Source organism: Tursiops truncatus, chromosome 10, assembly GCF_011762595.2.
Source record: "Tursiops truncatus isolate mTurTru1 chromosome 10, mTurTru1.mat.Y, whole genome shotgun sequence".
Lineage (NCBI taxonomy): Eukaryota > Metazoa > Chordata > Mammalia > Artiodactyla > Delphinidae > Tursiops > Tursiops truncatus.
Genome location: NC_047043.1, coordinates 4,588,124 through 4,613,245, shown reverse-complemented (window position 1 = coordinate 4,613,245; position 25,122 = coordinate 4,588,124). Strand labels below are relative to the sequence as shown.

The window sequence follows — 25,122 nt, the reverse complement described above, 5'->3', positions numbered from 1 at the left end:
ACATGGGCTGGAAATCCCATGTCACTGGAGACTGGCAGCTGACTCTGATCAGCAACCAAAGAAAAGCCTGGGAGAACCCAGTGCCTTTCTGTCTCCTCCTGAAAGATCTCCATGTCTAGGCAGTACTTTTTAAAAAAAAATTTTATTGGAGTATAGTTGCTTTACCATGTTGTGTTAGTTTCTGCTGTACAATGAAGTGAACCAACTATATGTATACCTATATCCCCTCCCTCTTGGACCTCCCTCCCACCACCCCACCACTGCCATCCCCCCCATCTAGGTCATCCCAGCACCGAGCCAGGCTTCCTGTGCTTTGTAGCAGGTTCCCACTAGCTAGCTATTTTACGAATGGTGGTGCATATATGTCAATCCTAATCTCCCAATTCATCCCACCCTCCTCTTCCCCCCGCCCCGTGTCCACATGTCTGTTCTCTACGTCTATGTCTCTTTTTCTGCCCTGCAAATAGTTTCATCTGTACCATTTTTCTAGATTCCACATATATGCATTGACATACGATATTCATTTTCCTCTATCTGGCTTACTTCACTCTGTATGACAGTCTCCAGGTCCATCCACATCTCTACAAATGACCCAATTTCGTTTCTTTTTATGGCCGAGTAATATTCCATTGTATACATGTACTGCATCTTCTTTATCCATTCGTCTGTTGTTGGACATTTAGACTGCTTCCATGACCTGGCTACTGTAAATTGTGCTGCAATGAACATTGGGGTACGTGTGTCCTTTTGAATTATGGTTTTCTCAGGGTATATGCCCAGTAGTGGGATTGCTGGGTCCTATGGTAGTTCTACTTTTAGTTTCAACTATGATTGTTACCGAGTCCAAGCCCATACTGCTTGCTGCATGACAGGCCAATAAATTGAGAGACGAGTTGTTGGGGCCAGGGATAGTGACTTTGTTCAGAAGCCAGAAGACCAAGAAGATGGTGGACTCATGTCCCAAAGAGCAATCTTGCCCGAGCTAGAGCTCAGGCTTTTTTATACTAAAAGGGGATGGAGTAAAGTCAAACATTTCTTGGCTCTGGTCATCCTCCAGAGGGGATGTGCTAATTTCTTCCTCCCTGCAGTCCTTCACAGGTGGGCCTAGTCAGGATGTTTCCTGTGAGCTAAACAAAGGTATTTTAGCTTAATGCTCATGACCTGGGAGGCAGGGTTCCCAGAGATGGGCCATGATGCATAAGTTAAGCTTATAGGCAGCATCCCCTTTGGTGATTAACTTGTAATCTTATCCCACCACTGACACCTCCAACCTCATGGGCCACCAGATCATATGGCTCCAGTGGTGGGTGTGCAGTTTGGACCCTCTGCAGGTGCCACTCAGAGTTAATATTCTTCTGTGCCACAAAGTGTATGGGCTGGAACAGTACTTCTAGGTGTAGAATGTTCTGCCTTCAGAATCAGATGAGGCACAACAGGCATGGTGCTGCTTTCCTTGTGGTAGGGGAGGCAAGATGCAGAAATTTGTATTTTACCTTGGAGGGGGGCATTCAGGAATTCTCTAGCCACTGGACTCCTAAAGACTTCATTGAAATGTAAGCTCTGAATCTTCACAGGGTTTATCTGCCATCCTCTCTGGTGCATGTACTTTACTAAGGTCTCCAGTGAACCTATTATTTCTTCTGTCCAATCTCCATGATGTCATTATGTTCTGTAGGATGTTCGGGTGGTCCACATATCTTCAGACCATTTTATGAAGAAGGCAGGAGAGTTCATACAGCCACGAGGCAAAGAGCTAATTGAATATTGTTTTCCATCCCACATAAACGCAAACAGTTTCTAATTCTCTTTAATGATTGTTTGCCACGGACTAAATCCAACACAGCACCCGTGAGCGGGGCTACTATTTGTTTAATTTGTTGTAGGTTTTAATCATTCCCTCAGATCTATTCAGTTTCTGCAGGGACCAAATTGGTAAATTAAATGCAGATAGGATGGTTACAACCACTGTGCACCCCAGAGGTCTTTAACGGTGGTACAAATTTCTGCCGCCCCCCTCAGAATGCAATATTGTTTTTGATTTGCTACCCTGACAGGTAGGGCTATTTTCAGAGGTTTCTATTTGTTGTTCTCCACTATGATAGGACTAAGGACCAGCGTTCCAAAGTTGAAGCTAATCCAACCACCAAGCAGAGCTAATACAGTTGTGCACGTAGCAAGGAAATGGCCATAGGCATGTCAGTGGAACCGCAGGACCACTGTGAGCTGGACAGTAACTTGGACTCCATGTATTGCCCGGCCTCGTAGGTCCCCACTCTAACAGGGGGTCATGATGACGCTTTGGGTCTCCAGGGGTCAATGTCAATTCAGACCCAATAGTTCTTACATTGTCTGAGTTTTCACCTTTTCCCAGTGATTACTCACCTAGGAAATGACCTTGTCAGTGATACTATTGTTAGAGTTGAGTTTTCTTCTCCCCAGAAGAAGATATGTTAAAGTCCTAACCCCCATACCTGTGAATGTGACCTTATTTGGAAATAGGATTTTTGCAGATTTAACCACATGAGGATGAGTTCAGTTCATTAGGGCGGACCCTAATCCAGTGTAACTGGAGTCATTATAAAAAGGAACAATTGGAACACAGGGACAGACATGCACAGAGGAAAGACGGTGTGAAGACAAAAGGAGAAATCCATGTGAAGAGGGAGGACTGGGGGGATGCATCTGTCAGCCACGGGATGCCAGAGATTGTTGGAAAACCACTAGCAGCTAGCTAGCAGCGAGGAGGGATCACCTCCAGGTTTCAGACGGAGTGTGACCCTCCTGAAACCTTGATTTCAGACTTCTGATCTCCAGAACTGTAAGAGAATACATTTCTCTTGTCAGCCACCTACTTGGGGTACTTTAGGAAACGAATGCAGCTATCGTCACAGTACAGCTTGCAGCGGTGTTGCAGGGTTCTCCCTCTCTGGTCAACGGGCTCCAAATCTGAAAGCTGACTTGAATCTAGACACTACGTAAGAAGCCGTAATATTTTATTGGGGGCGCAGCCCCGCCGTCTCCTGGTCCTCTATTCTTGCCTCTGTTTTTGCAGATATTGAGTAGCACCCTTCTTGGCTGCCTGTTTATTTTTTCCCTTGGGAACACCATGCTCTGTTAACCGTGTCTGTGACTCCCTGGTGGTCATGCCTCTGTGGCCTCGCCAGTCAGGAGGGTGGTAGCAGCCCTGTAGCTTCTGGTGGTTAAATGCAGGCTCCTGCTAGAGCTTCGGGGCTCTCCCTCATCCTAACCATGGTTGTTCATGAGCCCAGCTCTGCGGCCAGCCCTCCTACGATCTGTAGAGCAGAGCCAGCCTGAACATCTCGAGATGCTGGGTCCGCCTCCCCAGCACGTCCCCCTTCTGGGGGAAGCTGCGTCTTCTGGGCTTCCTGCCGGGCACCATCCTCTGGTGGGTCTTCTGCCTCCCTAATATTCATTCCCATCCCACCATGCCTCATGCTTCTCCACCCTTCCTTGGCCACCTGCCAGGGAGGCTGGGGCTATTTTGCTTCACCCAGCACTGCCCATCAGTTTCTCCAACAGAGAATTCGTCCATCCCCTGGGGTCCCTGCAACGATGTTAAATCCTGACTCTAGAGAAATTGCCCTTGAATCTATGAATTTCTGATTTCTGCAGTCTGACATTCTGGCCTCCTTGATCGAGTCCCCTAAAAATCCAGTCCCAGAAGGGCTCACCTAGGTCCTGCCAATAACCACGGCTAATTCTCGCAGCAGCTTTGGTGTGTCGTTTCTTTCCTTCTTCATCAGCACAGCACATCCCCAACAGGTTATGCTGGACCCGACAGCCTTTATCACCTAGGAGCAGAGAGAAGGGGTGGGGTGCTCCCGAGGGGCCCCAGGTTCCTGTGACAGAGGCTGGGAGAACCCTGGGTTGAGATGCAGGTGTAGCCCCGGTGGAAGGAGAAGGGCACTGGTGCAGGTCTAAGAAAGTTTCAGCCAGGCCTATGGGGAGTCCTAAGGCCAAACCGCGTCTCCCGGACACAAGGATCCCTCCCTTCTGAGTGCAAAACCCTCTGATGCCTTGTTTATGAAATGAGGGTGGTACTTATTGTACAAGGAGCTGTGTGGATCAGATAAGACAAAGCCCGAGAACGTAGCCCATTGAGGATAGCAAGCCGGTGCCACTCCCTTTCCCATGCCCAAGGCAAGTGGCACAAATTCACAAAAAAATTATTTTTTTCTCCAGGGCGGCCTGATTCAGCCGCTGAAACAGTCTCAGTACAGTGTAGCAAGCGGTCTCTGAAATGAAATCTAATTCCTAAGCCGGACCTAGGCACCACCCGGCCCTCTGTCCCTGGAAGAGTCTTCGTTGGGACCCCCAAGGCATTTCAAGGGCTTATGAACTGGTAGCTGTGTTTAATGAGTCTGTTCTGTAACTTCCAGGTATTCTGTTAGGATGGTATTATCCAAACAGCACAGAGCAAAACTTCAGTTCATTGGGAGGGTACTCATTTCCTTGGGTTATTTGTCAATTTTTGATTTAAGGAAGTTGGGGGCGGGGGCTACCATGGTGAAGAGAGGAGAGAGGAGCTTGGGTGCACGCGGAAGTCGGGGGGGGGGGCCGGGAAGGGTCTATTTCTGTGCTGGGGGAGGGGGAGGGGGAAGGTGTGTGCTTCTCTGAGGGTCCCACAGGGAGGGTCACAGGTCCGTGTCCACCGAATACAGGTTAAGACGTACTGGGTAATTGTCGTCCACCCCAAAGGCTCCTGCATTTAGGAGTACAGTGAACATGAAGGGAGAGGGACAATTTTTCATCTGTCTGCTCTTTTCTCTTTCACTCTCCCCACTAATCAGTATGGCCTTGGGCAGCTCTGGGTGGAATGGGAATGGATGTTCCTCAAAGCAGCCTGTGCTGGCCTCTACTGAGACACTCATGGGCACACTATGCACTCACACACACATGCAGACAAATCACACATGCACACGTGTGCAAAAACACATGCACACACATGCAACAAACCACACATGTGCAAAACCACACATGCACACATGTGCAAAACACATGCACACATGCACACACGTGCAAACACACACATGACTCACATGTACACAAACTCACACAATTACACATGCAGACGTGCAAAGTACACAAACATGTACACTCACATGCTCACACACAGGCACGCACACACTTGCGTACACACATGCACACACACACACTCACACAAACATGCACACAGACACACAATGTTTTCAGCACTTTCCTACAGGGGTCATTGCAAGGAGGCAGGAAGTGTCTCCGCGGTCGGCCAAGCTCCAGGCCAGGCTGTGTATGAACAGCTCACCAGCTGACACGCTACGCAGTATCTCATCATGACACCATCTTCTCATTGTTCTATTTAAACATATTTTCTTTTTGCCCGAGTGAGGAAATGGGCCACATTCTCTTCCCTTCCTCCTTCCCTTCATAGCTGTTTGCATGTACAGTTTCCTATTTAACTCCTTGGTGTCAAGGAAAAAGGATTCTCATGATTTTCAGGCATATAGACTTCTGTCTCCAGGCCTTGAAAGAGGCCCCTACTTGCCTTTGGACAGCCTCCGGGAAATCTCTGGTTCTAGCCTTGATTCATCCTTCTGGAAGGATCTGGGTCACAAATGCGTCTCTTAGTGAAGGCTGTAAGAGGTCATGGTGACTATTGGTTGAAATTTGGGATTTCTATATTTTCCTTATGCTTCTTCCCCCCCTTGCTCTTGCTGTGACATCTGCACATCCCTGATGTTTGCTGGCTATTTCAGAGAAGTGTCCTTTTGTATTTAAAGGTGTAATTGTTTTCTGTGTGTGTTGGGAGGGGAAAGGAAGGAAGGAGAGGAGAGGAAAGCAAATGCCAGGGAAGAAACACAGCTCCATTCCTGCTGGGCCAGCCATTTCTGTCAGTGTTACTGATGAAGCCACCTGGGAAGGATTTCTTAAAGCGGTGCTTTGGTGGAACCGGCAGGGGTGGCTGCTTGGCTACGTGAATTAGAGAGAACTCTACGTCGCAGGACGGGAAATCTGCGTTTAGCGGACAGTGAGAGCCATGGGAGCCGAGTGGCCGGGGTGCTGTGTGCCGGCGGGACTAGGGCAGGGGAGCCCGGGGGTGGAGGGTGCAGGGGCGGCTGTTGGAGCCTCTCCCGCAAAGGAAGCGAGGCCTGGACGGTGGTGCAGGCAGCAGGAAGGCAACAGAGCAGACAGACAGAGGTCACTTCTGCTGCTGATTGGATGAGGAGACAGGGAAGCGGGGGACAGCTCCTCTGGAGGCCAGGCGGGGGGTTCTGGAAGGTGGCAGGGAGGTTGGGAGGAAGAAGAGGTTTCGTGTGGTCGTGGAGATTTGTTTTAGACGTGGAGAGCTGAAAGTACCCGCAGGAGCAACCAGAATGCCACTGCAAGTGCAGGAGGAACCTTCAGGACAGGGGTTTGCCCCAAAGATGTGGAGTAAGCATCGCATGCTTAGAGGTGACAGTTGAGACTGTACAAGGAGATGAGACCCTGAGGACTGTGATTCGTTGGAAAATTTAGATCACCAAGCTCCCTCCTGACAGTTCCCTCTGTAGGATAGATGATAGATAGAGAGAGAGAGAGATAAAATAGATAGATACATAGAGATAGAGATAGATAGAGGTATATAGATGATAGATAGATATACAGATAAAATAGATAGAGATAGAGATAGATAGAGGTAAATACAGATGATAGATAGAGATAGATCAATATAGGTAGATAGATAGATAGATGATATCTGTTGTAAGTTCTGTATCTACTAAAATAAGATTTTGTTGCGATTTCCTGGTTGTCTGAATATGTTCATAGAAAATTCACCACAATCATCAGAGGCTTAAGCGCTTGGTCTCCAAGTACACGACAAGTTCAAGGGGCTCCTGCTTGACTGTTGTGAGTTGCAAGGTGGTCCTGTCCAGCAAGGTGATCCCTCCTGTCACGATGTTCCCTGCTCTGCAGGGCTGTTTAGGCGCTGCGTCCACACTCCGTCGGTCAGGATTCTTCGGGGCTCACGTGTCCCATCTCAGCTTGGGATGTTTCCAGCTCCCACCCTGGTTCCCCTAAGCCCTGGTGAGGGACGCCTGCAGGGCCCCCTCCCAGCACTCTCACAGGATCAACCTGTAAATAAGGGCCAGTGAGGCTGGGGCAGGGACCACCGGAGAAACGCTCCTGTCCTTCGTCCATCAGGCGGATGGTTCTGAGATGCCCTGTATGGGTTTCTCCAAGAGCCTCGCAAGATCTCTCTCCAGGCAGCTGCCTTGATGGCCAGTAGCACGTCTTTGTGGTGACTTTTCCTCCTTGCCTCACTCCTGCTCCCTGGACCTTCTTCCCAAATAAACTGCTACGTGAGGTACTCTGCTTTCAGGGAAACCAGGGCTAATGAACTTGGAGTCTTCTAACTAGCCAGACCTGAGGCCTGGGTCTTTGCCTGGGGCTCTCAAATAGGAATGAGACGGGATGGGGTGCTGTGGTTATGGTGGGGAGAGTGCAGATGCCCAATGAAAAGGAGTGCTGTTTCTAGAAGCAGAGGGGAAATAAACGGCACACACCAAGAACAGGAAGGAGTGAATGAGAGAGAGGGTTATTCTCTCTCTCTCTCTTTCTCTCTCAGTATGTATACACAGGGGAATATGGAATATGGTTTACTGAATGGTCAGGCTGGAAGTTCAGCCATAATCATGCCTTAGTCGTATTTAGCGATACCTCTGTGTTCCACTCGTTAGAGGGTACAAAGCAGTCACGTTTCACAAATTCTTAGTCCTCCGAACACACTTACAGAGGAGACGAGGCTATTCTTCTCATTATAGAGATGGGAAACCAAGGCAAAGTGAGTCATTGATCTCCCAGAGCCATAAAAGAAAGTCGTTGTTGAGTTTTGGGTTACGTTTTGGGCTTCCTGCCCACTGCAGCCAAGCCCAACCTTTGACTGGAATCAAGCCCAACCTTTGACTGGAACCAACCCCAGGGAAGGAGGTTTGTGGGCTTCCTGGAAGGCAGAGGTTTATATTTGCTTGTCCTGTGCTGGGGCCTTTCACCTGGTGTGGCCCGGGAGGATGCTGCAGGAGGTATACCTAGGAAAGGGAGGGGTGAGCCATTCTGAGCAGCCAGGCTCGGGATCTGCTGCGTCATCGCTGACCATCTGCCCATGGCTGAACTTGCCACTGCCTGGAAGAGTCTGACTGCATTCATGGATACCAAGGACAGAGCAGAACTCATCTCTCTACAGATCTGAGTCACGCAAACATACTATTCTTAAAAAGATAGTGAATAGAACAAAAAAGAAACAGCCTTACAGATACAGAGAACAAACTAGAGGTTAGCAGTGGGGGGGGGAGGGGAAATATAGGGGTGGGGGGATGGGAGGTACAAACAATTGGGTGTAAGACAGGGCGCAAAGATGTACTGTACAACATGGGGAATAGAGCCAGTATTTTGTAGTAACTGTGAATTGAGTGTAAGCTTTAAAAATTGTATAAAAAAAACCCTGTAGTAGAATGCCAGAAAAATGCCCCCAGTCTTTAGCTGTTATGTTTATATGTTGTTGCACAAAGATATGTTTTCAGGAGAAATTGTCTCCTCTCAGGAATCCGTAAAATACAGACAAAAACACGCTTTAATTTTGTTTCTCTGGTTTTTTTCTGGTTTTTCTGTTTTCGGTTCTGATTTATTTTCAGTCTTTGGGGTAAAGCTTGGGGCTGTATATTGAGGGCGGGATAAATGGGGCGGGGGCAACCAAAAAGTATTTGGCCTTAATTCATGGCATTTCCATAGGTGGCTTTATTTATTCTTTACCACCCCCTGTGAGACATGCACCATAATTGTCCTTTTTCGCAGCCGAGTAACCTGGAACTCAGGGAGCATGGTCATGGGAGCGCCACTGGGCAACTTAAAGGAGAAAACCACCATCCACTCCCTGCAGGGGCTGCCCCCAAAGCCTGTGCTGTTCTGTCTGGTGAGTATCCCCCGGCTTCCTAATGCACGAGGTCTAGCTTCCCGTAGGTCTGAGTCACGCTGTGGACTAGCCTCGGGTATACTGGATGGTTGACAGCTGTGATCGTCCGAAACCATGGGTTTGTCGTGCATTTTTCAAATGTGGTCTTTCCTACTTTTTATCACGGATGCCAGATTTTCCTCCTTCTCCCAAAGTTATCTTTAGGTATGCACATGTGTGCACACTCACGCACACACACACACACACACCCCTGTATCTGAGTGGGGGGAAGTGGAGATGGGAGACAGCAAAAGCGCATGTTAAATTCAAGTGATCGTGTGTCTTAGTTTCCGTTGCTATAACAGTGTGCCACAGACTTCGTGACTTATAAACATCAGACATTTATTGCTCACGATTCTGGAGACTGAAACATGGCAGTCAAGGTGCCAGCAGGGTTGGGTGAGGGCCCTCTTCCAGGTCACAACTCATTTTGTCCTTACAGGGCAGAAAGAGGAGGCAGCTCTCTGGGGTCCCTTTTACGAGGGCACTAATCCCATCCTGAGGGCTCCACCCTCATGACCCAATCACCCCCCCAAAGGCTCCACCTCTGAATACCATCACATTGGAGATTAGCATTTCTACATATGAATTTTAGAGGGACATTCAGTCCATTGCACCCATTTCACTGATTTTAGGAGGAACACTTTCTCGTGCTCTAGCCATTCTGAGATCTCTTATTCTAGCTGTGAAGTAGGCAGCTGTGTGTCATAGTGTTGCTGGTACTGTATGGGCATCAAAGCTTAGAGAATGGGTGTCAGAGGTTTGGAGGAAAATCCTGAAGACAACTGTGGAGCACTTTTAGGAGAAATACGGCCTTACCAAAATTCTCCTGAAAGCCCTCGATGGCTCATAGGACAGTGGTGGATGGAGAACATGGATTCCAGAGGTCCTGCCTCAAATGTGATTCCAAAGAGGTAGATTCTGCATGGGGAAGAGTTTTAGGCATACCTTAACCAATGTATTTAGCCTCTATTTCCTTTTTGTGTATGCAGAAGAGTGATACGTGATATAATACATTCTGTGTTCGAACAGGTCTAAAAGAGTTCTTTTAACACGTTTAAAATAAAAATTCTAAGTGCTAAGAAAGCACTGTGACACATACAGTGAGATGGCAACAATTTCCCTTGCTTGGTGTTTCATTAAATAACACCGAAGGAGCCTCAGATTACATGAAATACAGTAGTGTTTATGTTTTCTGTTTCAATACTCATCAATCTGTTTCTAATCTATTCATGGAGAAATATGTGAGCCATCTTGCCATGCAACTATTTTCGAAATCTCATGGAAGCCTACCAAGGTTTCACAAATTAGCTAAGAAACTTTCTTGCTTTCGAGAGGGGAGTTTCTGGCACTATAAGCCTATGTTTCTGGGTGTATTTTTGGTTAACTTTTGTTAACCCTGGCTTTTGTCTAAAACCAACCAACAAACAAATGAAAAATATATAAATAGGTGAAATTTATAAGTAAAGGAAATACATATCAAGCAAAATTAAAATGCTTGTATTACAAAACGTGCAGTTTGGAGAACGAGTGGTCATTTGTGCAACGTCGGTGTGGCTTTGATAAAAATGTTTCAGTTCAAAAGCCTGGCCAGTCTGCTCCTGCACTAACTGACCCGTGGTTAGGGATGTGTGTCCTTGAGTGCCCTTGGATTTATTTATTAATATATTTAAATAGAAAAAAACGTAACCTTGGGACTTCCCCGGTGGTGCAGTGGTTAAAAATCCGCCTGCCAATACCGGGGACACGGGTTCAAGCCCTGGTCCAGGAAGATCCCTCATGCCGCAGAGCGACTAAGCCCGTGCACCACAACTACTGAAGTCTGCGCGCCTAGAACCTGTGCTCTGCAATAGAAGAAGCCACCGCAATGAAAAGCCCACGCACCATAATGAAGAGTAGCCCCCGCTCTCCTCAACTAGAGAAAGCCCGTGCACAGCAACGAAGACCCAACGCAGCAAAAAATAAATTAATTAATTAATTTAAAGAAAAAATGTAACCTTATCATTGGTGCTGCAGGTTGTGTATTTATTTATACTATCTTTCCTTTTAGAAAAACACTATGATATCATAAAAATAGTTCAACTTCAAAGGACTTCCCACAAGCCTCAAGTTCCGTGCAGTCCCTGTGCACGAAGAGAAATCAGTCTATTCCATCTTGAAGGGCAGTGGACTTTGGTTTTGTCCCACATTTAGAGATAACAAATGCCTCACAAACAATAGAAACTTCTTTCCCTTTGCACCGCTCTTTCAGTCCTGGCACTGCCACGCAGTTGCTGTGTCTGGATTGATGGAAGCTTCCAGGCTGGGAGGAGATGGCATTTCCAAGAAAGCAGAGTGCAGACATCCCCCAAGTTTATGCACACCTGCACCCCACCTAAAACTAGCCCTCTGATCTCCGATTTGGTGGCCTGTTGGCCTTTTGAACAAACACCCCCTCGTCCCTGCTCTGTCTCCCAATACTAAAGCCGAGATCCTCAGGGTCCCTTTCCCTGCCCACCGTCGGGGGAGAGGCCAGGTCCTTCCTCACAAGCGCATGCTCTTCCCTGCTGAGTTCACACCCACCGTCCCAACCCCTGAGGGGAGAAGGGTTCCACACTTTGTGGTCCGGCGTCTCCCCTGTATAAAACCTTTAGATGGTGCCCCATTGGCCTCAAGGTAAATCCAAACTCCTAAGTGGCTTCCAAAATCCTTCATCATCTCCCTGGGTGTCTGTGTACCTTCCCCCGGGTCGCTTCTTGTCAATTCTCCTCCAACTCTGACCTTGGTCCAGTCCCCCAAAACTTGTCAGGCTTTCCCTGACTTCCCAGTCTCTGCATGAGGCCTGGAGAGGGTTTGACTGCCTTTAGGGAGTTCTACAAATGCACTCTCCAAGCCTCCTTGTTTGGATGGGAAAACATGCCAAACCAACCTTCAAAACCACATTTGGGGCATAGGAAGCTGTAAGCTGGGCCTCACAGGTTTTGCTACACAACTTCAGTTACATTAGAAGAGTCTGGTCCTAGCAGCTGCCCCTGCCTCCTGGGGGACCCCTCTTCAGAGCTTTGGAAGCTTGGACACGGAAGGCTGACCCATTCGCTGCCCGCCCGTTTGGCATGGGAAGGCATTTGGAGTCGATCTGGGTGAAGGCTGAGCTGGTAAGCAGTGCAAGTTCTCACTGGATGCTGGGCGAGAGGAGCCGGCAGGCCCTGCAGCAGGGTAGGCAGCGCGCCGGGTTCGCTCCCCGGGCGCGGGCTCCGGCTCAGGGGCCGACAGGTGTGAACGTGGTGTTTCTAGGCGTGGCTTTTCCTCACGTGACTCCTGTGATTTCCCATCTTTCTAACCTCACAGGACACCTGCCCTTCCCTGCGGTTCAAACACGTGCAGAGCCTTGGTGTCGTCTCAAGGTGTCTGATGCTGTAGAGGCCGACATTTCTAGTTACTTATCAAAAGCAGCCGGTGACCTTTCTCTGGCTCCGGTAAGCCCTGGATGGTGGGCCAGAGTCAGGGCCATCCCAGGGGTACAGAATCCCAGAGGGCTGAACCCCAGGTGGGCCCTCTGGGTGCATTTTCAAGCAGATGGAAAAGGGAACACCTCCAGGGCACCTTGGCAGAAGCAAAGAAGTGGGTGGCTCTAAGCAGACCCAGTGGGTGTGTGTAGGACGGGGGAGAAGCCCTTTATGCCTGTGTGTGTGTGTGTGTGTGTGTGTGTGTGTGTGTGTGTGTGCGCGCGCGCGCGCGCGCAGGGTCTTTATAGAATCGTGGGTGTGATGAGCCCCAGGGCTCGCTCAGCATCTGGTGGTGGATTTGCCCGGCTTCATGAGCACTTCCCAGGTAGAGTTTCCGTCTATGGTAACCAGTTTATCGAGCGTTTTCTCTAGTTCAAGCGCTGTCCTAAGGACTTCCCTGTCTGGCCTCACTCCACCCTCACCGCAGCCCCTGAGCTGCTGTACTTTCACCCCTACTTAACGCACAAGGAAATAAGGTTTGAGAGCTTATGTTGCTGCTCCAAATCCTGAAGCTGGTTCCCTCCGACGCCACAGCCCACGAGCAGCTCTGCCATCATTTGTCTCACCCGGGACTCGCTGGAAATGGGGGGCTGTTGCCCTGGCGAAGATGCAGTAGAGGAAGGAGCCTAAGGAACGTTGTCACTCTTCACAACATGTTATGAGAAGTACGATGAAAGTGGCTGGATGCTGAGACTCAGGGACAGGAAGAGAACGTCCTCTGTCTCCTTTCCTTTGCCCCCTCTGCGTTCTGTTCCGTCCACCCTCTCCCTGCCCTGCTTAAAATCTTTGACTGGCACCCACTGCCCTTGGGGTCAGGTCTGGACTCTTTAAGTGGCTTCCTCAACCCTCCAGAAACCTTTACTCTCTGAGCAGCCATCCTAGTTCTGTAGCTTAAGAGGTGGCAATAATTCCATCTCAACGAACCGCCTCTCAGGAAAGCTCGCCAGACCCGTGTTGGCATGAGGAAGACACGTGGGCATTGCTGGTGGGAAAGCACTTGGTCTGAGTGACTCAGGGCTTGGGGACAGCACTGTGACCTCAACAGAACAGCTACCCCGCTTCTTTGTTATTTCCTGCAGAATCCTCCAGCTGTTCAGCCTTCCCGGAGCTGGACTCGGTCTAGCAGCCCAGCTGAGTCCTCCCCCTTCATACACCTTCCGCCCACCACGAAGGCCCATGTGATAAGATGTGGGGCTTCAGCGCGGGGCATGTGCCCACTCTGCTTCCCGTGATGTGCAGCTGCCTCTTGTCTTGCTGCTGGGAAAATACTGAAGGTCTGGCTATAGCTAAGAGAGTCTGACAACATGTAAGGCACAAACATTCTTTATCTGCAGGATGAGGTTAGTTTCTGTTTGGGCCTGGTGTTTTTGTAAGAAGGAAATCGCGTTCATAAGAATGAGATTAGGTCCAGGAAGCATCCGCTGGGCAATGCAAAACTGCTAGAGGCAGAGGGTCAGGATTTTCTCATTGGTTATGACTGCCACCTCCTGGCTGAGCTTGTGAACTACACAATCTGGACTTCCTAGGGAAACAGTATTAAGAAAGATTACTAACCCCTTTCTCCAGCTTTTTATCAGCTCTGAGTGGTGCAAAAGGGAAATGAGAGGAATTTTCTGTAGATAGAGTATTTCTTTGCATATTTCATGTTAGCAACAATGATAAAGCAGACACAGCAACGATGAATAAAAACATAGTGGGCTGTTCTCACGTGAGGCAAACCAAGAATGTGTCAGAGCAATTTATTATACCTTTTGACTCAGTGTTACCTTTTCCAAATTAAGTGTTCAGCCCTTATCTGAGTTTCTAAGACCTGCCCACTCTCTAAAGCTGAGTTCTTAGCAAATTTAGATGAACCTACTAACCACTTTTGGAAAATCAGTACAGAATTAAGGACTCAGGTGAAAATTGCAACTTAAAAATATTTGGGGACCTAAGGTCTGTCTTTAAAATTATGCATTAAAAAATAAGATTTGGAATCATCATTTTTTCATATTGATTTTATTCTTAGACTCTTACTCTCTAGAAATTTAAATTCTAAGTCAGGTTAAGGATTACTGTAACACGTACAATACACATATATGGACCAAGGTAGAAATATGTCTTTCCAGCTATTTAAATTTCTTGGGGGAAAAGTTGTATTTTACCTTTAATATCGAATGTGCTGAGACCCACAGGTGGGTGATTTCAGAATTATATTAGGGATATTGGCAAGACTTCTCAGAATCCTTTCTTCTCTTATTCCTCAGCAACAGAAACTGCACAATTTTAGCTGCCCATGGCCACTGTGTTAGTCCTGGTGTTCTGAGAAGCAGGTGCTAAGAAGGGATTAAACGTGCAAGGAGTTTGTTAGGGACAATGTCTGCTAGGAAAGATGGAAAGGCAGCTAGAGGAAGGCTGGAGGGGCCACCAGAACACAGAGCAGGTCTGACCTCAAGTGCAGGAGAAAAGGAGGGAAGGAAGGAAGGGAGGGAGGGAGGGAGGGAGGAAAGGAAGGAAAGAAGGAAGGGAGGGAGGGAGGGAAGGAAGAGAGGGAGGGAGGGAGGTTGGAAAGGAGGGAAGGAAGGAGGAAGGAAGGAGCTGGATGGGAACATCTTACACTACAGTGCAGTTCTAAAGAAAGTTTGGCAAGTTTTGGACCTTTGTGACAGGCAGATTTCAGAGATGAGCCCCAATGACCCCTACCTCCAGGTACCCATGACTTTGTATAATCCCTTCACTTTGAGAATGAACTGGACCTAGTGACTAGCGCCTAATGAATAGAAGATGGCAAAGTGATGGGATGTCTATTCCCCGATGCTGTTACGAAAGCCTGTGACCCCCGTCTTCCTGGACTCTCTCTCTCTCGTGCTGATTCTGTTGGAGCAAGCTGCCAGGTTGGGACTGAAAGTGGCCTCCAGCCATGACCTAGGAAAGAGCTGAGGCTCCCAGTGCAGCAACCTGTGAGGAGACGCATCCTGACAACCACCACCGGGGTGCTTGGAAGCAGGTCCTTCCCCAGTCAGACCTCAGATGAGACCTCAGCTCTTGCTCACACTTTGACTTCAGCTCTGAGGGAGATCCTGAGGCAGAGGATCCAGCCAAACAGCACTGAATTCCTGACCCACAGAAACTGAGAGATAATAAATGTGTGTTGTTTTTAGCCACTAAAATGTGGTGTCATTTGTTACGCAGCCGCAGATAATTCATACAGTCCTCTAGCCGACATTGCCCATCACAGAAGTCATACGACTCCTAGCAAAGAGCTGCCTTAGAATTACTGATGCCCTCAGGCTGGGAGCAGCGTTTTGCAAGCTTGATCTCGCTGCAAATGCAGTGATGGGTTTCAGAGCACAGCAGCTGGGCCCTCGCACGACTGCACTCCCTGCGGTCAGGTGTCTGAGAGGCACGTTCACATGCTGCTGAAGACACCCAGGGAGAAGATTACATTTCTCATCCTCCCTTGAAGCTTAGATGGCCTTGTGTTACGTTCTGGTCAATATGGGATATACAGCTTTCAGGAAGAGTCCTTAAAAGAGGGGTTATTCCTTCCCTGCCCTTTTGCCTCTCTTGCTGGCTAGAATATGATGAGATGACTGGATCTGGACAGCCATTTTGGACCGTGAGGCAGAAGCCATTTGTGGAGGGTGATTAAAGCCACAAAATAAGACAAACTCAAGCCCCACTGATCATGGGCTGCCTAGGTTCATGGGAGAGAGAGCTCATCTTCTGACTTGTGTAAGTCACTGCTTGATTTTCTGTCCCTTGAAACAGAACTTAATCCTAATTGCAAAGAAGCTACATTTTATATGTAAAGTCTAAAGGTTAAAGGGGTAAATATTTCCCAGAGGATAAATCATGGCACAAAGAAAAGTTTAATTACCTAAGACTATGGGTGGAAGATGATCTTTATTCCATATGTTGAGGATGGGGACAGGTCTCCCCTTCCGGTTGCTAGGAGGGCATCCCTCTCAGTTCACAAGGACAAGAGAAGGAAACCACTGATCCCCATCACAGAGAAGTCTTGGAAAACAGCACTTGAGAAAGCAGCTAATGTCCCTGCCACTGCATGTCAGGCTAAGAGCACTGGCCCCAGAGGCTGACAGAGTTTGCTGGATGAAGGGACCAAAGAAGGAAACCGGCTTGATTTTAATTGTCTGTCTAACCTGTTGAAAATGAACTTTCTCTAAACTAATTCTTTTTGAAGTTTTCAAAGCCTGAGAACATAATAAATGTTACCCTTTGTCGGACTTTTCATCCACTTTTTGGCCATGGCACAGAGGGGTATTTTCTGGAAGGATATGGCTGTTCTCTCTGATGACTTTCAAAATGTGAATTTACTCATCAAAACTTTTTAGCTATGTTATCCAGAGCATTTTTTAGCCTTCACATGCACTTTCGATATGTGACTTCTAAGTGTTAGCAAATCCCATGCTTACTAAGTGTTCCATCGGTCAGGAGACAGTGTAGACCAGTGGTAAGTCTCTTAATCTCTGAGACTGTTTCCTCATTTGCACCATAAGTCCCTAGCTTATGGGATTGCTGTGAGAGGTAAGTTTGATAATGCATGAAAAGTCTTAGAGGCTCAGCAGAGCCCTGGGCAGGTGGTAAGGACACAGTATCCACTAGCTATTACCATTAATACTAACACGCCATCTCCTGTCCAGCACGGCAGTCGCTGGTCACCTGTAGCCGTTAGGCACCGAGATGAGGGTGGTCCAAATCGAGGTGTACTGCAAGTGAAAAATACAGACTAGATTGTGAAGTCTTAGTATGAACACAAGAATGTCCAATATTTTTCTGATAATTTTTAAACTATTGATTACATATTGAAATGATAACAGTTTGGACATATTGTGTTAAATAAAATATATTATTAAAATTAATTTCACCTGGGACTTCCCTGGTGGCCCAGTGGTTAAGACTCCATGCTTCCACTGCAGGGGGTGCAGGTTCGATCGCTGGTGGGGGAACTCAGATCACTTACACCAAGCCGTATGGAGAAAAAAAAAAAATCCATAAGCAATAAAGCTGCTGTTGGTGGAATTATTGCTTAAAAAATTAATTTCGCCTGTTTCTTTTTCCTTTTTTAAAATGTGGCTTCTAGAAAATTTTAAATGACATGGATGGCCTGCACATCAGATTTCTCCTGGATGGCCTGGGTGTAGGCAGACGGGTGTGGCAGGGTGGAAAAGTGAACCAGGAAACTGTGGTCCACTTGGTCAGTATTGGTGTTCAGTAGGGGCTCAGACAAAGGAGACAGAGGTTCAGAGAAGGAAATCTACTTCCCAGGGCACTGTGGATTCTGATACGGTTCAATTCCACAGAGGATGACTGGGATCAAAGGGTGGTCCCCACTCAGCACTCAGCCACGTGAGTCTAAAGACAGGCTGCAAATCTGGGAGCTCAGACAAGGAGGTCTGGAGAGGGCACACCGGGATCCAGGGTGGAGTCTAGGGCCCAGGGTGGAGCATATTGTTGACAAGAGACCAAACAGTGGGTAGTAATCGGGGACGTCGACCAAGGGGGTGGCAGAGGAGCGGTAGGAAATCCACTTCTGGGGGCCCTGTTGGTTCTGACACAATTCAACTCCACAGGAATCGATCAGAGTTTACTAAGTGCCAGGCCCTCTATTAGAAACTGGAGAAAACGCAGTGCCTGCCTGCAAGGTGCTCCCAGTCCAGTGGGGAAGACAGAGAGATAAACAGGTGATCGTAGCCCAGTGAGTAGCCCTGTGATAGGATGCGACGGAGCTTGTTGGAAGCTAACCCATTGTGAATAAGGAACAGCTCCCCAGAGAGAGCAGAATCGCAACAGAGACCTTGGGAGAGCAGCCAGGTAAGGGAGAAGCACGCTCTAGGCACGGGAGCAGCCTGTGCAAAGCTGGAAGCTTAGGGGAACTTTGTGCTCCAGGAGACGCGAGCGGCTCCGTGTTGCTTCACTGTAAAGTGAACGGTGGGAATGCTGGCGAGAGGCGGAGGACCCAGGTTACAGAGGGCACGGTACCACAGACGGAGGGTGTTGCAGGCACGAGGCAGGGGGCTTTTAAGAACTTTATGCCGACGAGTGACATAACCAGATTCGTGCTTTAGAAAGGTCTCTCTGATGACCCTGTGGGGTTCTGGTGCCGGGGAAAATGGATTAAACAGAAACTTGTGTTGTTTTAAGGCACTCAGTCTGTGGTCTTTGCTACAGCAGCCCTAGCAAATTAGTGCAGGACACCACCAGCATGCTTTTTCTGTCCTAGACCATTTATTCAACAAATATTTTAAGCCCAGTGCTGGAATTTGTGCAGAGGTGGACAAGACCCGGCTTATCTCTCAGGTTGCTTATGTCCTAGTAGAAGAGACAAAAAGCAAAAAGCGATTATAGTCACACCATGGTCAAGGGGAGGTGCTGGGGAGCCCCAGGAGGGACCTTTCACCCAGCCTGGGCACCAGAGACAGACGGCTTCTTGGAGGGAGCGACGTTCCAAAGCTTTCAGGTCATGGAGCAAGGTTGTGAATGACTGTTGTTATAATGGAACAAAGTGAGTTCCGAGTCAACATGAGGAATGGCAGTGAACAAGCAAGATTAGAGAGAAGTCAATGTGTTTGTTCCACTTAGCAGTTTTGCCTCCAGAATAAATCTTAGCTAGGGTGTCACCTTATTAACTTTGGTTGGTTGGTAGAGGTGAGTGGGGACTGGATAGGGTGGGTTGGAGGTGAGATCAGGGACCATCAATCAACAGGCAGAGACTGGTGGCTTCTTGAGGCAGAAGGTTCCCTTTGTTTAGCTCTCTTTCCTCAACCTGTGCCATGTGGTGGGAGAAGGTTCCAAAGCTTGGCCTGGGTCTCTGGGTAAGGTTGTATAGGTTGTGGACTGCACAAGGGGAGACTGGGGACTGAAATCTGGCATGTGTCCACTTACCAAGCCATGTGTCTGAGCATGGGCCCCTGTCTGCCCAGAGGATGGGCACCCCTTTGCTTTGCACAAGGGTGTCATCTTCTTGTCAAGTCATACGCAACTGATTCTGGTTCCCCTGGGAGGGGGTACCCAAAGGTGCCGTCTATCCTAGTGGTAGTTTCCATCATGGCATTTGGTCTGGCTGCATGACAAGGCATTTGTTTCTTTGAAATAAAGTCTATTCTGCATGTTGGAAAGCTGCCCCAGGAGTCCTGGTCATACAGTTAGAGAGCGGATTGAGCTGAAACTCTAACTGTATACTCCTCTCATTGGTTAATTTACCTCCTCCTGGTTCGTTTGCTAGTCTGAACCTTTGCTGTATGGCGTTTGGCTCAGGACCCTGAGGATGAGATTATATCTGTTTTTTGTGGAGCCTAAAGAAGAAGGGACATGATAGAGCTCCAAGCAGTTGGCCATTAACTGTTACTTAGAAATATTGCCTGCGTAGCTAGGACGATGTTCCCTGCGCACTGCATTCCGGTCATATACATGAAGGTCTCATTCTTTGTAAATTACCCTGAGTTTGGAGTTTCCTCTGTTATGAACCCTGCCACACATTTGCTTTGGGCATACGGTAAAGGATAGGCTGTGGGGATTTGGGGTGTGCTCATCCAGGACACAGACAGACAGAGATTCTAACACTTGTCATCAGGAGGGTGGGGAGGAAGGGGCCCTTTTCCCAGCAGGAGCAGCGCGTCCCGCCTGTCCTCAAGTGGACAGAAAAGCAGTAACACGGGGATGGCGCAGAGGTTACGAGGAGGTCCAAGTGGACCCCCAGATGCCAGTGAGGAACAGAAGGGGCTGGGGTGGAAGCACGTGGTAAGGAAGTGGATTCCCATCCTGGCGTGGCTCTGGAGGAGGGAAATCCTGCCCACCAGAAACGCTGGAACGTCTTAGGTGTCAGTCTGTGGGTTCTTGTGAAGACATTCTAACGAGGAGAAAGGAATGAAATGTCACTGACTGGTCCCCCCACTTGTGTATCAGGGAATCTCTGCAGACTCTCGTCACATTCCACGCTCGTTATTTCTGGGGCCTCTGTCAGCAGAAGAGCAGTTCTTTCCTCTCTCATTCTTGTCTCCCCCGGGTTCTCATCAGCTGTCGAAGCTGCAGAAAGGCAGAGCCATTGTGTGTTCCGGGGGCAGCGTGGCACCTGCGCTCTGGCCTGACTCTCCCCTCCCTGCTTTGGGCTGGCTCTCCCAGGTTCGTGGAACAAGCCGTGCTGTGTTCTCCCTTCCTGCCCCTGTACCCCAGTGCCATGGGGGTGCCACAAAGTACCACGGGTACCCTGGTGGCTCTGAACCCCTGGTGAGTCAGCTACTGGCCCAGATTCCTGCTGTCGATTCTCTCTCCTTGAGGCTCCGATGCACGTCTGCGGGGCTGGGACACCAGGCCCCCCTTCCTGTCCGCCTCTGCCCCCAGAAGCTCGCCCACAAGGCAGAGCCAACATCACCACTTCCAGCCCGAAACATCCAGAAGAGATGAAACCGTGTCTTCTGCTACAGGGAGGATTGGTTTCCTACCACAGCTGTGCTCATTTTTAATTTCTAACTTTTAGGGATGTTTCTCCGGGGTCTGGGAACGAACCCTCTGAGTGGAACAGGCGCCACTCGGCTCTCAGGGATGAACCTCAGTAGCTCGTTCCTGAGCCCAAGGTTCTGGAAGCCTGAATGTGGCCGTGAAATATTGAAGTGAGAACACATAAAATAGTGAACAATGAGATCCGATTAAAAAATTGAACAAAAACCAAACAACTGTAGACAGATAGGCCTCAGGGTGTGAAAGTGAAGGGGAAAAACTCAACTCTGACAAACGAATAGTCTGGTACCTTGGGAGGCAACAAAGGGAAAATCCGATTCGATTAGGAAAAATGGTGGCCAGGGAGCGAGACGGGTGAAAAGCACCTTTCTCTTCTAAATGACTCCAGACATGACGTTTGTCTCCCAGGTTGGCAAAGGGGGTCATTACTAACAGCGGCAGACGTGGACAGGTAACCAATACAGGAGTTTATTCCTTCCGTTCTTTTTTTAAAAAAGTCAAATATATTGACATATAACATCGTGTATGTTTAAGATGCACGAGGCATTACATTGATACATTTATATATTGTAATCCGATTGCTTTCGAAGGGATATGTAGCACTTCTATCACATCACATAACTATTCTTTCTGTTTGGTGGTTGGGATCATTTTCAGTAGAGGAGTTTCTGTGTTAAGCTTTCAATTTCTTCCGTTTCATTACCAAAAATGAAGTGGGGAAAGGAAAAACGTAAGGGAGCTGTGAGGTCTGAATGTTTGCATCCCTCCAAAATTCTGATGTTGAAACTGACCCTCTGCGGTGATGGGGTTGCCTCCTGGGGGCTTTGGGAGGTGGTTAGGTCATGAGGGTGGATTCCCCACGGGTGGGGTTACGGTGCTTACCGAAGAGGCCCCAGAGAGCTCCCGCCCCTTCGGCCACTGAGGGCACAGTGGGAAGACCGTCTGTCTGGCCATCTGTCTATGAACCAGGGACCAGGAAGGGACCCTCACCAGACTCAGAATCTGCCCACACCTAGAACTTGCAGCCTCCGGAACCGTGAGAGGTGAATTTCTGTGGTTCCTCAGCTCCCTGCTCCGTGATGTCTTTGTCACAGCAGCAGAACGGACTAAGACAGGACGAGAGATCACAAACACGTGATCCTGCCATGGGGAAAGTCATGACTCGAGTGTTAGTGTGTCTGGCTGGGAGAAGTAAACCTGGGAAGAAGCCGATGGCCACTGAGTGCCCGGCGGCTCTCGGCTGCCCCGTCGCGAACTCCGGCTTCTGGTCCATAGAGAGGCTGCTGTGGCCCCGTGTGTGCCCCGATCTCCTTCCACCCTCAGAACAGCTGCTCCCTGCCCCTCCAGTCTCTGCTCCCGCCATCAGCCTTTGGTTTCAATGCTGCTTCCTTGTCCGGATGCCCTTCTCAGGCTGGCATCCCCTCCCCTCCCCTCCCCTCCCCCTCCTTCCTTCATCCATCCCATCCCCATGGAACCCTGCACAGAGCCCTCATCCACCAGGTCAGCCCCACACCTGCTGCCACCGAAGGGGACTCAGGCAACATGAGTCACATGTGAAAAGGGGTGAAGAGGCCACGCTTGGTGAAGAGAATAACCTCTCTCCAGCGACGGATGCTGGCAAGCTGCTCAGGAGGGTGACAGGGGGACTCCAGCAGGGGCACGGGCTAGGGTGAGATCTGGGTGCACAGTTGGCCCCAGTAAATACCTGCTGAGTGGTTGAGTTTCAGGGATCACAACTAAGTATTGAGAGAAAAGCCTGGGCTTGGGAGAAAGCATCTTTCCTTATATACTTTCTTTTGTCTGACACTGAGTTCCTTGCCCAATTATAGCAGAAATATAATGTGTCCCAGTCCCCGGGAGTGAACCACCAGGGCTGACAGCTAGGCTGAACCTGCTCTTTCTTTTCTGTGCTCCCATCAGTGAGTTAATCTAACACTTTTTTAGTCGCTACCTTTTGTTCTCAGCCTGTCTGCTGCTTGACTTGAAAGAAACTGCCAGGCTATAACACACAGTGCTGCTTCTTATATAGCCTCCAGCCAAACAGCTAAGGTAGCGTCAGCTGGTGAGAGCTAGGATGGGCTCGGACAGATGTGAGTCCCAGTCCCTGAGCTCACGAGCCTGAAGAAGCAGGGGTCTGTCTGTTTCCTCACTTTACTAACCACGGCTTCCTCCTCTATAAGGGGGGTCCTTGGATTATCCCCCATGGGCTGTTATTGAGATTAAGAACTGAAATACAGGTAAAATACCCAGCTCAATGCTGGAACATAGCAAATGCTAAACTAATTGTTCGCTTTTAAACAGTTGTTATTATTATTCTGCCTTCTCAGATGTTATTTTTCTATACTCACACACTTTAACCTTTTTAGTCTACCTCTGTGTGGAAACCTCGCTGTATCCCTTTGACCATTTCCATAACATTCTCTGGCCCCTTCTCCAGTTTTCTTCCACTATTTCTGAGTAGAAGAAAAGGAGGGAAAACCAAATAAAATGATACAGGCTTGCATGGCCTGGATGTTTTCTTTCTTTCCATCCTGGCTTGGGTTTCAGGGAGTCCATAAAAATATCAGCTGGAGGAAGAAATAACATCGATGCTTATACGCTTTTCCTCAGGAGTGAGGAGACCAAGATACTGCAGGAAGGAATTTGGTTTTGTCACGCATTTTAAAGGCAAGCTGGGTTAGAGGAGAAAGAAAATTCAGGCTCGTGCATTTGAAGGCAGCTGAAGGCTTCAGCTCCAATGGAACAACTGAAGTTATTTACACACTAGATGTAAAGTAGCTCTTTCCCAATTCCTCTGGAACCCCTGCCTGCCAGATAAAATGATCGGGAAACTAGACAGAAGAACGCGTCTGAGAGAGTTGACTGAGAAAATTGTAGCTGATTCCAATCTGAAATTGAACTGCTGGCGTGATAAACTTTCCCTCCCTAACAAGTGCGGGTCAAAATCAGGATGTGGCCTTTTCCGTTCTCTTCCTGGCTATTTTGGGTGATTTTTTTCAGAAAGCAGATGTAATTTGCAGTTGTTACATTTAGTTCTTCACATCCTGAATGTGTATCTTTTTTTAAAAAACAGGAAGCAAGTTTAATTAAAAATTACACACATTTTCTTTCCTAGGCCTTTTTTTTTTTTTTTGGCCTGGTTATAAAGTTTCTGTTTCAGGGGAAACTTGTACCTTAATGTTTCCCTTGAATTCTTTTCAGAGTTCATGTAGCTCAGTGAACATCCCAGGTCTACTTAAACCAGCTACGCTTTGAAGAAATCAAGTTGCCAAGGAACCATTTCAGGACTTAAAAAGGAAGGTGGGCTTATGGGTGAGGTCAAGGCTCAAAGACACTTTGGCCGCGATGATGTCGGAGGGATTGGAGAGGGAAATTAGGAAACAGGGCTTCAGCTCCAAGGTGAATACCCACCTGCTATAGACTGAATGTTTGTGTCCCCCCCCCCCCCCCCCGACCCAATTCATATGTTGAAATTCTTACCCGCAGTGCGATGGTATTGGTGGTGGGTCTTTGGGAGGTGATTAGGTGATTAGTGTCTTTATGAAAGGGACCGCGGAGAGCTTTTCCTCTCCCCTCCCACCGCGTGAAGACACAGCAGGAAGACAGCTGTCTGTGATCCAGGAAGCGGCCCCTCACCAGACACTGAACTTGCTGGCAACTTGGTCTTGGTCTTTCCAGCATCCAGAAATAACTGAGAAAAATGTGAGAAATAAATGTCGGTTGCTTGTAAGCCACCCAGCTTACGTATTTTTATTATAGCGTTCCGAACAGAGTAGTAACTCACATTCACGGAGTTACGTGCCTGGCACTGTTCTCTCATTTAATTCTCAGGGTATTTCTGTAAGGCAGGTGTTATTATTGTTGACACGTACGGATGAGGAAACAGAGGCTTAGAGAATCTGAGGCACTCGCCCGGTTAACAGCTGAAAAGCCGGCCTGTCTAATTCTAGACGCACCCTCCACTACCAGCGTCTCCCCCTTTCCTCCCTTTACCCTTTCCAAGCTCCCTAGTGTCCACTTAAGGAATGGTGTGGTTCCAGTGGGACTAATGCCAATCCAGCTCTGGGGGGTGGGTCATGTGATCTAGGCAAGCCAATCAGCACGGGGCCAAAGTGATTGGCCAGGAGTGGTCATGTGACCCAAGCCAGTGAAATCAAGGTGAATGCAGGGCTTCGGGAGAAAGGTCTCTCTCCTTGG

At 48.5% G+C, this 25,122-nt stretch overlaps 1 long non-coding RNA gene across 2 annotated transcripts in view; it reads left to right on the top strand.

The window, feature by feature from the left end:
* LOC109551554 (uncharacterized) overlaps positions 1-25,122 on the top strand; it is a 178,990-nt gene that overhangs the window by 153,408 nt on the left and 460 nt on the right. Inside the window, exons 4-5 of one of the 2 annotated variants that reach the window (XR_002178353.3) lie at positions 8,827-8,944; positions 10,661-11,469. This is a non-coding gene — a long non-coding RNA (uncharacterized lncRNA). Of the gene's footprint in view, positions 1-8,826; positions 8,945-10,660; positions 11,470-25,122 lie in introns of those variants that run through there. The other variant, XR_012334310.1, reaches the window with a different exon arrangement.